Below are 12,377 nucleotides of genomic sequence, written 5' to 3' on the forward strand. Positions count from 1 at the left end.
GCCTGTAATCCCAGCACTTTGGAAGGCTGAGGCAGGCGGATCACGAGGTCAGGAGATCGCGGCCACCCTGGCTAACACGGTGAAACCCCGTCTCTACTAAAAGTACAAAAAGAGCCGGGCACGGTGGCGGGCGCCTGTAGTCCCAGCTACTCGGGAGGCTGAGGCAGGAGAATGGCATGAACCCAGGAGTTGGAGCGTGCAGTGACCTGAGATCGCGCCACTGCACTCCAGCCTGAGCAACAGTGCAAGACTCCGTCTCAAAAAAAATAAATAAATAAAAACAGTGCGGCAGGCACGGGTCTCCCTTTGAAAGGCTGTGCAGCCTGGTGGTCAAGGCCTGGGATCTGCAGTGTGTGAGGTGTGGCCCCAAATTAGTTCTGGGATCCTTGGACACAGTCTTCAGCATCACCCACTTTTTAAAAGAAATGTCACAGGCATGGTTACACATTCCCACTGTAAAAAAATTGCACAATACAATGGAAAGCTGAAGCTCCCCACCTTGACCACACTCACCCTTCCTCAGGTACCAACTGTTGTTAGTTAGTGTTGCTGTATAGTTAGTGTCAATGTGTACACTGACCTCATTCAATGTATTTATATTCGAGTGTGTACACATGAAAATGTATAAGCTCACGCCTATAATCCCACCACTTTGGGAGGCTGAGGCAGTCGGATCACCTGAGGTCGGGAGTTCAAGACTAGCCTGACCAACATGCAGAAACCCCATCTCTACTAAAAATACAATATTAGCTGGGTGTGGTGGCGCATGCCTGTAATCCCAGCTACTTGGGAGGCTGAAGCAAGAAGGTGGAGGTTACGGTGAGCAGAGATTGCGCCATTGCACTCCAATCTGGGCAACGAGAGCGCAACTCTATCTCAAAAAAAAAAAGAAAATGTATAATTTGGTGTTACTTTGTGGGTGTCAGTTTTCAAATCTGAAAATTGGGATGACAAAGATAGTAAACTGTAAAGTTCCTGAGAAGGTTGCCTGAGATAATTAGTGTGCTGTGTTTAGCACTGCACTTGGCACTCAGTGTCTGCTATTATTGTTGTCATCATCACCATCTTTATTGTCATTATCACTGGGCCCCAGACTTAATTCTGAGGTCTGAATAGACGTCCTTCACAACCTCTACTGCCCCTTCTCCCTCCTTCCTCCTAACAGACTGTTAAAAACCTATGTTCCCTAATGCCTTTGTTTTTTGAAGAAGCTATAAAGAGCATCTGGTGTTTCCTACATGTTCTCCCCCTTCCCTCCAGGTCCCTCACTCCATCCCCTTCCTTTCCCTCCCATATTTGACCTAGATGCAACCACTCACCCCACTGCAGAGAGAGAGAACTTTCCGATTCTCAGCCAGAGAAAGATGTCCGTGGCCTGAATGGTGCTGCTGGACCCACAGTGACTCTACATAAAGGCTGTCCCTAGGTAGGGGTAGAGCTAGTGGCTGAAGGGGAGGAGGAGGACTCTGAAAGAGTCCTCCAGTGGAGCAGGTAAGCATCACAGCACCCTAGGGTGCAGCCAAGGGCAAGTCATCCCACCTTTCTTAGCCTCAGCTTCCTCACCTGTACAATGGGGCTACTAAAAACAGCTACTGCATTCAATTGCTATAAGGATGGCATAGAGCCTGAAAAGGGACCTGGCGTTGAGAAAGCCCCTAATAAATAGTATTTATTATTACATTGTAAAACAAAGCGTCATGTTTATTTAGCATTTTAAGTTTGCAAAGGAAATTACCAACATCTTTCTTTTTTCAAAAAGAAACAAAAGGAGCTAGTCTTTCCACCATGGGGAAAAAAGTTTGGTTTTGATTTATAAGTCTCAGAAGAAAGGTAGATGACTTTACCTGGGCCTCTGTGGAAGCATCCAGATGCCACTTCCTGGAGCTGTTGCTGATCCCTCTGTATTGTCTGTGTTTTATCAAATTTTAAAATTATGTATATACATAGGCATATGTTTGCTGAACAATTTGCAGGTAAGTTGTAGACACTTTGACACTTTACCTCTAAAACTTTAACATACACCACCTACGAATGTATGGACATGTGATAAGCATATATTATTACACCTAAGAAAATTGACAATAATTCCCAAATGTCATCTAATGCTCATCCATTTGCAAACTATCCCAGTTAAAAAAAAAAAAAAGCCTTTTATAGTTTTTTATCTGTTAGTTGTATTTCTAAACTTTTGATTTTGAAATAATTATAGATTCATAGGAAGTTATGAAAATAATAGTCTCTGTACCCTTCTTCCAGTGTCCCCCAGTGGTGATATCTTATTACTTAAAAGTAATTTTAGTTTTTGCCATTGAAGGTAATGGTAAAAACCGCAATTACTTTTGCACCAACCTAATATATAGCTTCAGTACAAAATCAAAAACAGGAAATTGACATTGTTGGTACATTACTATCAACTAGACTACAGACATTATTTCGTTTTCACCTGCATTCATTTATACGTGGGTGTATATATCTGTGCTCTTTAATCCCATGTGTAGATTCATGTAACTACCACCCACAACCAAGATAGCTGTTACATCGCCACAGAAGAACTCACTAGTGACACTTCTTTGCATTCACATCCACTCCCACTTCATTCCTCCTTGTCCCTCTTTCTATGCCCTGGCAACCATGAAGGTGTTCTCCATCTCTGTCATTTTATCATTTTGAGATCGTTATATACAGGAAGTCACATAGTTATTTAACATTTTTTCTTTTTTTCTTCTTCTTTTCTTTTTTTTTTTTTTTGAGACGGAGTCTTGCTCTGTCGCCAGGCTGGAGTGCAGTGGCACGATCTTGGCTCACTGCAACCTCCACCTCCCGGGTTCAAGCGATTCTCCTGCCTCAGCCTCCCAAGTAGCTGGGATTACAGGTGCGCACCACCATGCCCAGCTATTTTCTGTATTTGTAGTAGAGACGGGGTTTCATTATGTTGGCCAGGATGGTCTCAATCTCCTGACCTTGTGATCTGCCCGCCTCGGTCTGTATCTAACATTTTTATATTGAATTTTTCCACCAAGCATAACACCCTCAAGGTTCCTTGAAGTTGTTGCACACATTACCAATAGTTCACTCCTTTTTATATGGCTGTACCACAGTTTATACAGTGTATACATTTACCAGTTGAAAGACATCGGAGGCCGGGCTCGGTGGCTCAAGCCTGTAATCCCAGCACTTTGGGAGGCTGAGACGGGCGGATCACGAGGTCAGGAGATCGAGACCATCCTGGCTAACACAGTGAAACCCCGTCTCTACTAAAAAAATACAAAAAACTAGCCGGGCGAGGTGGCGGGCGCCTGTAGTCCCAGCTACTCCGGAGGCTGAGGCAGGAGAATGGCGTAAACCCGGGAAGCGGAGCTTGCAGTGAGCTGAGATCCAGCCACTGCACTCCAGCCTGGGCGACAGAGCAAGACTCCATCTCAAAAAAAAAAAAAAAGAAAGAAAGACATTGGAATTGTTTCCAGTTGTTGGACAATTATAAAGTCACTATAAACATTTGTGTACAGGTTTTTGTGTGAACAGAAGTATCATTTTGCTCTGGGAAAATACCTACAAGTGGGATTGCTGGGTTATGTGGTCAGGGCATATTTATGTGAAACAGCCAAACTCTTGCAAACTGTACAAATTTTGCATTGCCACTAGCAGTGTGAGAGCTGCAGTTTCTCTGCATCCCTGCCAGCACTGGATATTACCGCTTCTTTTGTTTTTGTGTTTAGGATTTTAGCCTTGCCCCCCATTGGTGTGTAATGGTATCCCACGTAATTTTTTTTTTTTTTTTTTTTTGCAGAGTTTCACTCTGTCGCACAGGCTGGAGTGCAGTAGCGCAATCTTGGCTCACTGCAACCTCCACCTTCTGGGTTCAAGCGATTCTCTTGCCTCAGCCTCTTAAATAGCTGGGACTACAGGTGTGTGCCATGCCTGGCTAATTTTTGCATTTTTAGTAGACTGGGTTTACCATGTTGGCCAGGCCGGTCTCACCCACATGACTTTTAAAATATAAATAAGACCAAGTCATAACCCTTCTTTTTTTTTTTTTTTTTGAGACAGGGTTTTGCTCTGTTGCCCAGGCTGGAGCGCAGTGGTGTGATCACAGCTCACTGCCGCCTCAACCTCCTGGGCTCAAGGAATCCTCCTGCCTCAGCCTCTCAGCCTCACAAGTAGCTGGGACTACAGGTGCACACACTCACACCCAGCTAATTTTGGGGTTTTGGGGTTGTATTTTTTTAGAGATGGGGTTTCACCATGCTGTCCAGGTGTGTCTCAATCTCCTGAGCTCAAGCAATTTGCCCACCTCAGCCTTCCAAAGTGCTGGGACTACAGGCATGAGCCACTGTGCCCGGCCTATAAGCTTTCTTAGATACTTCGAGTGGCTTCCCATTACACTTAGAATAAAATTCAAACTCAGAGGGCCTGCCAGGCCGCCTCTCCTGATCTCTTATGCCTCTGCCCCTCACTCCGCTCCAGCCACAGTGACTTCCTTGTTTCTCTAATGCCCTAAGCTTGTTCCTCCCTCAAGCCTTTCTCCTGCGGTTCCCTCCACACGGAATGTTCTTGCCCTGGGTATCCACATGGTTCAGTTCCTCATTTCATTCTGTCTAATGTCAGCTCCTCAGAGGCATTCCCTGGTGGTCAAAATGAGCCCCCATCCCTGCACTCACCCTCAGTCCCCTTATCCTGTTTTATTTTCTTCATAGCACTTATCTCTCCTTGATATGATATTGTATCAATTGTTGACTTGCGTCCTGCCTGTCTCCCTATAAGGACAGGGCTTGGCTTTTTGATGACTATCTCCAGTGCTTAACACAGTGCTTGGCATACAGGAGGCAATAATAAATATTTGTGGAATGAATGTGTATGGGAAACCTCTTGCGACCCTCCTGTCGTCCTTTTGGCCCACCTTTTATTCGGCCATCACTGTGGCACCCAGCTTGGAGCAGGTGAAAGCACTGAGGCTCAGCTGCTCCACACAGCTCTGCTCTTGCCTTCTGCCAGGGCTTCTCTCTGGACTCCCGTACTGCAAACTGGACATCTGAGGACGTTAACCCCTTGGGGGTAACCCTGGGCCCTTGGCGACTGGGGTTGGTGGCTATATGCTTTCTTCTCTGACACTCAGTGGACAACTAGGAGGTACACTCTATGCTGCTCCTCATCACATCCCAGCTGGGTCAAGCCCCAGCTGCCTACAGTGGTGACCAGCTCTATAACACACCATGGCTTTCCCTTGTTCCTACTTCATTCTCCCCAGTTCCCTATTCCTGCTCCCTGGGATCATGTCCTGAACTAACTTGCAAGCATGCTCTTTCTCTACTTTCTCTACCTGTAAGGAGGTAGCAGGGATACAGAAGAGCCCAGGTTACATTAGAACAATATATGAAACTTATAGACTAGTAGGAGGGACCAATACAAATAAAACAAAATTTAAATAACTACAGGTAGAGATGGACTTTTCAACAAATGGTGTTGGAATAATTGAATATCCATATGGAATGCAATGCATCTCAATCCTTACTTCATACCATACTCAAAATAAATCAAATTACTATTTTAAAAAAACAAAAACTGTAAAACTTCTGGAAGAAAGAAGAAATTCTGCCGGGCGCGGTAGCACCTGTAATCCCAGCACTCTGGGAGGCCGAGGTGGGTGGATCACGAGGTCAGCAGTTCGAGACCAGCCTGACCAACATGGTGAAACCCCGTCTCTACTAAAAATACAAAAATAATTAGCTGGGCATGGTGGCGGGCACCTGTAATCCCAGTGACTTGGGAGGCTGAGGCAGGAGAATCATTTGAAACTGGAAGGCAGAGGTTGCCGTGAGCTGAGATTGCACCACTGCACTCTAGCCTGGGCAATAAGAGCAAAACTCCATCTCAAGAAAAAAAAAAAGAAAGAAAGAAGAAATTATTCATGACCGTGGGGTAGGCAGAGATCATAGAAAGAACTTACTATAAAAGGGGGGAAAGGACAGCATTAAAAAGATAAATAGGTAAGTCATACACTAGGAGAAGGTTTTGTAATACATATTTTTGACAAAAGATTTCTATTTGGAACATATAAAGAAATCTTACAACTCAATAATAAGACCCCAACCAAAATAAAATATGGGCAAAAAAATTTAACAAATACCTCAAAAAGAAGATATACAAACATCCAATAAACACACATGAAAAGTTGCTCAACATCATTAGCCATTAGGGAAATGTAAATTAAAATCACAATGAGATAACATCATACACTCATTAGAATGGCTAAACTTTAAGAGATTGGTAATAACAAGTGTTGATGACGATGTGAAAAAACTGGAACTCTCATATATTGCTGGCAGGAGTGTGAACTGGAACAATCACTTGGAAAAAAGTTTGGTGGTGTCTTATAAAGTTAAACATACACTTACCAATGCCCAGCAATCTCCATTATAGGTATGGTTTGGATGTGATTTGTCTGTGTCAAAACTCATGTTGAAGTTTGCTTGCCAGTTCTCTCCACTGGGGAGGTAGGGCCTAGTGGGAGGTACTTGGATCATAGGGGTGAATCCTTTATGAATAGGTTGGTACTGTTGTCCTAGTAGAGTGTTGCTTTTGTTGTTGTTGTTGTTCTCAAGAGACTGGATCAATTCTCAAGAAATGTATCAAGGAATGTATTAGTTCCTAAGCAAGGGGTTTTCATAAAGCAAGGTTTCTCCTCCTGTTTGATCTCTCTTTGCATACGTCTGCTTCCCCTTTAACCTTTTCTGCCATGTTTTGACCCAGCACAAAAACCCTCGCCAGAAGCCAAGCAAATGCCGCTGCCACTTGAACTTCCCAGTCTGCAGAACTGTGAGCTGCACCTCTTTATAAATTACCCATCTCAAGTATTCTGTGACAACATCAAATGGACTAAGACAAGTATTTATCCAAAGGAAATAAAAATGTATGTCTGCACAAAGATTAGTACATGAAAATGTCAGAGCAGCTTTATTCATAATAGCCAAAAACTGGAAATAGCCCAAGTATCCATCAACAGGTGAACAGGTAAATTGTGGTATATTCATATAATGGCTTACTGCTCAGTAATAAAAAGGAACAAAGTAGTGATAAGTGCTACAACGTGAATAAAACTTGAAAACTTTATACTGAGTGGAAGATGCCAGATGGAAGCATACATAGCATATTATTACATTTAAATGAAGTTCTAGAACAAACAAAACTATTTTGATTGGCTGGCCTTGAAAAGGTGACATTTGAGCAAGATCTGGATGTCAAGAGGGAGCCAGCTATGGCAAGATTGACGGGGAGCAATACAGGCAAACAGCACTACAGGAACAAAGGACCAGGATCAGGAAAGAGCTTGGGGAGCTTGGGAACAGTCAGCAGGCCACAGTGGGTGAAGTGGGTGGGGAGAGAATGGTGGGGGACAGGGTGGAGAGGTGGATGGGAGCCAGATCATGCTGAGCCTTATCAGCCCTGATAAAGTTTTGGAATTTGATATGAATAAAATGCAAATCCCTCATAGTTTCGTGGGGCAGAAACACATAAGCAAATAAAGGCAATTCAGGGTCATGGGTGATATATTTGGGGAGTGTACAGGGAAAGAGAAGTAGTAGGCGGTTTTACCTAGGGACACCTGAGAAGGCTTCCCAGAGGAGGTGACATTTCGGCTGAAACTGGAAGAGTAGTAGAAGAGGAGAAAGGTCATTCTGGTGGAAGGTACTGTGCCTACAGAAGCCCAGAGACATGTAGCCTCAGGGAACAGAGACCTCAGCACAATATAAGCCTAGTTGGAGTTTTCTCAACTAGGCGAGCGAGTGGCAGATCTGAGGCTGAAGAGAGAGGCTTTGAATGCTTTGTCAGACTTGATCCTGTAGGGAATGGGAAACCCCTGCAGAATTTATAGTCAGGAAATATCAGGGTCAGGTTGACACTTCAGATCAAGACCTCCAGATTGGCAGGCAGAGAGCAAGGCCACTGGTTCTAGTGTGAGACAATGGGGGACTGGGCCTGGGACTGTGCAGGGGCAGACGGGGCAGGGAGTAGAGCCAAACTCTGCCAAGCGGTGACTGGGACTCTCCCGGTTGAGGCAAAGTTCTCTGAGCTTGAGGCCCCAGAGGGCCATAAATACTAACTTTCATGTGCATCTGCTCCCTTGGAGGGCTTGTCACACCTGAAGGCTCCTAGGCCCTGGCTCCCAGGGATTCAGAAGCAGTGGGTCTAGGATGAAGCCCAGGAATCTGCATAATAAAAAGTGACACTCACCACTCTGATGCAGGTGGACTCCATACCTACCAGGCTGCCAGTGTGGCTGGGGAGGGGAGGGGGCAGGACAAGCATGCTCTCATCTGAACTGAAGCAGCTCAGAGAATCAGAGGTAGCATCTAAAATTAGGACCTGGATGCAATGGGAGCAAAGGTAGTGTGTGTCTCCATTGCTGCAGCTAAAGAATTGCAATAGAGTGGCCCTGGTCATCATGCAGAAAAATGACTCCTGATCACCAGTCCAAGGAGCCACAGAAATAAGAGATGGGGCCACGACTGGAACATAGATTGCCACAGAAGAACATAACTGTACCTTCTCCTAGGGTGCAGACAGGGAGGCAGGAAGGGGATTACTGGGGGCTGCAGTAAACTAGAGAACAAGCTCTGTGCAAAGAAAGCCTCTCTTACCATTCAGCATCTCACCTAATTAACCCTCACAACAGCTCTATGTGGTGGATCCTATTATTATTCCCGTTGTATAGATGGGGAAACTGAGACCCAAAAAGGTTGAGTATGTAGTGCTGGGTCCCAAGGTGAGGACATAGGGGAACCATGGCTGGAACACAGGCCTCCGGACACTCCGAATCATAGCATTGCCCTGTGTCCCCTTCGGTGGGAAAAGTCACTTCATCTCTTAATCTTAAATGATCTTCCAAGCAAGAGGAGAGGAGAGAAGTATAAGCTGTCTTTGTCCTATCTTTTTCAGAAGGTATCTTACTCCTTCCTGTGTGTGTCTTCCAAAGATACAGTACCAGGACCTAGAGAGGCTGAGATTTAGAGCCTCATGGTGCAAACTGAATTGTAGGGTCCTAGCCAGGAGTACTTGCTTGGATCTCTAAGAATCTCACAACAGTGCCACATGCCTCAGCTTTATCCAAGCAACAGAAGGAGGTGGTGGAGGTGGTGGCAGCAGCAGCAGCAGCAGTGGCAGCAAATCTGTCCCCAGTGCACTACAGTACTGTTTTGCTATGATGAAATACACATGGCATATGGCTACAAAGTTACTATCTTGAGAGTGGATAGAAATGGGATTTTTCATGTGCCAGATTTCACTTCCCTTTCTGAAACAATTCTTGTAGTAAACAGAGGTTTTCTGATCTTGCTAAGACCAAGAGGATGGGAATTCCTTTACACTTTTAAAGTAAGACTATTGTCCTGTAGAGTTTCAGTCTGTTGATGGTGCAAATGTTTTTTAAACATGGATGCTATTCTGTGTTCCTCCCTCTTTCCTTCCAAAGGCCACGACAGGAAGAGAAGCTGCCAACACCAGATGACCAACTCCTTTCCAGTTACAGACCACCCCGGTGATGAGACCTCCATATGTTGTCTGATGGCCACAGTTCCTCGGCAAATGGGTGGGGAAAAGGAAAGTTTTGTGGAGTGTGGGAGGCCACAGGGTGGAGGAGGCCAGGAAGGACCAGAAAGCACATAGGACGTGACTTTAAGGAGAAGAATTATTTTAAACCATGTCTTGTGTGCTGACAGCATAATGATCATTATTAGGGCCTCAGATGTAACATGAAGCCTGCCCTGAAGTTAAATTTTCCTTTTCAGAGAAGCATGGCCTGTCAGCCCAGCATTAGATGGTTCCATGCCGACCTCCTCCATGGCTGGGGGTTGGAGTGCCCCAGCTGCTGCCTCCCTGGTAGCTTTCATTAAAGGACTTTGCTTTTTTGGTAAATAAGGGCCCCATTTTTCTACCTTAGTCTTTGAAAATCAACCTGAGAAACACTTTGTGTAAGTACCACAGATGTATTTGCAGTTTTCTACCCACATTTAGTTTCTGGGGTTTTTTGTTGTTTTTTGTTGTTGTTTGTTTTTTGAGATAGAGTTGCCCAGCCTGGAGTGCAGTGGCATGATCTTGGCTCACTGCAGCCTCCACCTCCCAGGTTCAAGTGATTCTCCTGCCTTAGCCTCCCGAATAGCTGGCATTACAGTTATGCACCATGTCCAGCTAATTTTTTGTATTTTCAGTAGAGACGGGGTTTCACCATGTTGCCCAGGCTGGTCTTGAACTCCTGACTTCAAATGATCCACTGCTTTGGCCTCCCAAAGTGCTAGGATTACAGGCATGACCCACTGTGCCCGGCTGGCCGGCTAGTTTCAAGGTTGCTATCTGGAATCCTACCTCCCCAGGCACCCTCCTGGTCACAGCATGATCTCTAACAGAGGGGCAGATCTGTGGCCTGAGTTGTGCCCAGACAAATTTGGTTTGGCTTTCACAGTATTTTGAAATTGGTTTTCATGTCAAAATCCTGTTTGCTGGCTTCTCTTGAAAAATCAGAAAACTTGGCCACATTGAGTTACATTCCTGAGTGTCAAGTGGCTGGATCTGAATGAGTAGTGCTCCCTTTGCACAGAGCATGTTATCTGATATGCCACAGTCCCTACCACTTTCCACCATCCCCCGCATCCACACCCCAAGAGAAAATATGAACTAAAAAGCAGATACAGATATAGGTGCTCCAGTCTTGACCCTACCACTCATTTCCTGTGGCTGCTTGAGCAGGTGTCTACATCTCTTAGGAAGAAGAGAATAATGAGATGATGATGCAGAGCACTGGCAGAATGCCTAGCATAGAAGAATCTGAGGATTCGCCGTGCATGCTTCCTGGTATGTAGTACTAGTTCTTGTCAATGACACAGAGACTTGAAGACTGTATATAAATGGACACACCTACTAGAATGTAAGCTTCATACACAAAAGGATTTTTAAAAATCTGTTTTGCTTATTTCTTTTTTTTTTAATTTTTTTTTTTTTTGAGGCGGAGTCTCGCTCTGTCGCCCGGACTGGAGTGCAGCCCGGACTGGAGTGCAGTGGCCAGATCTCAGCTCACTGCAAGCTCCACCTCCCGGGTTTACGCCATTCTCCTGCCTCAGCCTCCCGAGTAGCTGGGACTACAGGCTCCCGCCACCTCGCCCGGCTAGTTTTTGTATTTTTAGTAGAGACGGGGTTTCACCGTGTTAGCCAGGATGGTCTCGATCTCCTGACCTCGTGATCCGCCCGTCTCGGCCTCCCAAAGTGCTGGGATTACAGGCTTGAGCCACCGCGCCCGGCCTGTTTTGCTTATTTCTACATCCTCAGGGCCTAGTGCAGTCCCTGGCACATGGTAGGCCACAGGCCCTCAGTAAATGTGTTGAATGAATATGTGGATTTAATATTTCCCTGACTTCTTACTCTTCTTATGTCATGTGCTAAGTCATCGGTCCATTTTAAAAATATAAATGCAAATAGACTTATAAGCTGATTATTTCTAATTTATATGTGTTGAATTTATTTTCCTAATAACTGAAAAGATTAAAAAGCAGGAGAATGCTTCATAGCTGACAAAACTTCATTGCCATAGTCATTTGAGTCGCAGCCTGGGAGAAAAATGTATTCTTCTTCTAGGTTGATTTTCTAAGATCACTATCAGAAGGCCAGGCTACTTCAGGAATCAGTGCTTCAAATCAAAATTAAAAACACATGCATTTATGTGATACCTCTTGAGAATACAAGTTGCTGTACAAACACATTTAAAGCATTAAGTGCTCCCTGACGCCCTTTCCTCAGAAGTAGTACTTCCAGAAAGGAAAGTGCATTTAGGTAAAACCAACGGCAGCTTCTATACGATGATGTCAACATGGCTCAACCTCTGAGTGCCAGAATTTGCTTCTCATTAGATACAACTTTTCTGGAAATATAAGAGAAGGTAAGTTGATTTCCAAGTGAATTCAAGCCTATTGGAGTATTATATTACAGAACCTTTCAATAGGAGGAGCTTTCAGGAGCTTTCAGGAGGCTTGTGGTTTCAGTATTGGTGGCCTGTAGGGGTCAGTTGTGTTTTTTGTTTGTTCAGCATCCATTCCTCCTATTTCTAGTAACTAAACTTGAATTTTCCTTGGGAAGCCATTCTTCCACACTTTCAACTGTGGGATTTGGGGGAGGCTGAGTTCACCCCCAGCTCCAGAAGAGAACATGGAACCAGCCAATGTGTTATATCCCCTGGCCACGGCCACACATTCAAGAGAAATGCCGGCCGGGCGCGGTGGCTCAAGCCTGTAATCCCAGCACTTTGGGAGGCCGAGACGGGCGGATCACGAGAGGTCAAGCGCTCGAGACCAGCCTGACCAACATGGTGAAACCCCGTCTCTACTAAAAATACAAAA

General features: G+C 45.0%; 1 long non-coding RNA gene across 1 annotated transcript in view; it reads left to right on the forward strand.

Moving 5' to 3' along the window:
- Positions 1-10,885, forward strand: part of LOC105507007 — an 11,901-nt gene extending 1,016 nt beyond the window's left edge. Inside the window, exons 2-5 of the long non-coding RNA XR_001001029.1 lie at positions 6,748-6,907; positions 9,467-9,575; positions 9,783-9,904; positions 10,738-10,885. This is a non-coding gene — a long non-coding RNA (uncharacterized LOC105507007). The remainder of the gene's footprint in view (positions 1-6,747; positions 6,908-9,466; positions 9,576-9,782; positions 9,905-10,737) is intronic.
- Positions 10,886-12,377: the final 1,492 nt, after the last annotated feature.

This window comes from Colobus angolensis, unplaced genomic scaffold (genome assembly GCF_000951035.1).
Source record: "Colobus angolensis palliatus isolate OR3802 unplaced genomic scaffold, Cang.pa_1.0 Scaffold142, whole genome shotgun sequence".
Classification (NCBI taxonomy): Eukaryota; Metazoa; Chordata; class Mammalia; order Primates; family Cercopithecidae; genus Colobus; species Colobus angolensis.